General features: G+C 32.9%; 1 protein-coding gene across 6 annotated transcripts in view; it reads right to left on the bottom strand.

Annotated features, from left to right (window-relative positions):
• Positions 1-662, bottom strand: part of LOC106874140 (uncharacterized) — a 49,746-nt gene extending 49,084 nt beyond the window's left edge. For 2 of the 6 annotated variants that reach the window (XM_052975750.1, XM_052975754.1), the window contains exon 1: positions 433-622. The gene's annotated coding sequence lies outside the window, so the exon portion shown is untranslated. Of the gene's footprint in view, positions 1-432 lie in introns of all 6 variants that reach the window. The other 4 variants (XM_052975755.1, XM_052975752.1, XM_052975753.1 and 1 more) reach the window with 4 other exon arrangements.
• Between the last annotated feature and the right edge of the window lie 367 nt (positions 663-1,029).

Raw genomic sequence — 1,029 nt, 5'->3', positions numbered from 1 at the left:
AAAACTTGGAAAATCCTGGAAGGAAATGTTCCAAACTTCGGTATTAGAAAACTGGTAAATACACTCGGTTTCCAAAATGTACCACCTTCAAAATCCCAAGCAAAAATACTCTGTTGTACTAGTCTGATATTTTGAGCTCTTCAGTTGTTCGAATGCTAACCCAAAGAAATCAGAAACATAAAATGGACCGGTACTGAAACAAAAACAAGACAAAAAAAAAATAAATAAAAAGGAAATTGGCTAAAACTCTTAACCGTTCAAGGACTCAGTCAAGGAAGATCAGCTGCTCTAAACTCAATGATAGGCCAACTTCGAATCATAAAACGACAATAAAACTAAAAAAATATATATTAAGGTGGTGCTCCAGTGTAGCCACAGTCCTACGACAGAATCTACTAAAAGAATAAAAGAAAAAAGGGAATACAGTCTTACCTTTTTCTAGGTATCACAGGATATCAGCAGAATAACGAAATTTAAATGTAGCAATATATATGTGTGGGCAGATTTGCTTGAGGTTTTTTTGTTTCTTTCTTGTGTGTGTGTGTGTGTGAATTATTAAACAAAAATTTCAAATTGATGGCTTAACACTTCGTCAGTAGCAAAACAACTGAAATTTGAACTAGTCAATGACGTCTGTCTGTCTGTCTGTCTGTCTATCTATCTATCGTTTATGTAGATAAATAGATAATAGCTAGCTGGCTAAACAGACAGACAGACAGACAGATAGAAAGCTTTTGTTTTTTTTTATTACTTTTCGTTTTCTATTCTTTGCTCGAGAATGACTAAGACTTGCTCTTCTGGCTTGAATTACTGGTGTCACTAAAGTGAATAAAATACAATTTCTCAAGAAAATTTTTTGAAGTAGATTCTTAAAGAAGTAGATGGTGCATGGGACCTGAAAAAGAAGTAGATGGTGCAAAGACCTGAATAATAGTAATAATAATAATAATAATAATAATAATAATAACAATAACATCGAAAATATCTTAGGAATGAGAACCCAGGTTCGAAATTTCTCCAAAACACCTG

This window comes from Octopus bimaculoides, chromosome 22, assembly GCF_001194135.2.
Source record: "Octopus bimaculoides isolate UCB-OBI-ISO-001 chromosome 22, ASM119413v2, whole genome shotgun sequence".
Lineage (NCBI taxonomy): Eukaryota > Metazoa > Mollusca > Cephalopoda > Octopoda > Octopodidae > Octopus > Octopus bimaculoides.
This window is presented reverse-complemented; position numbering and strand designations above follow the sequence as displayed.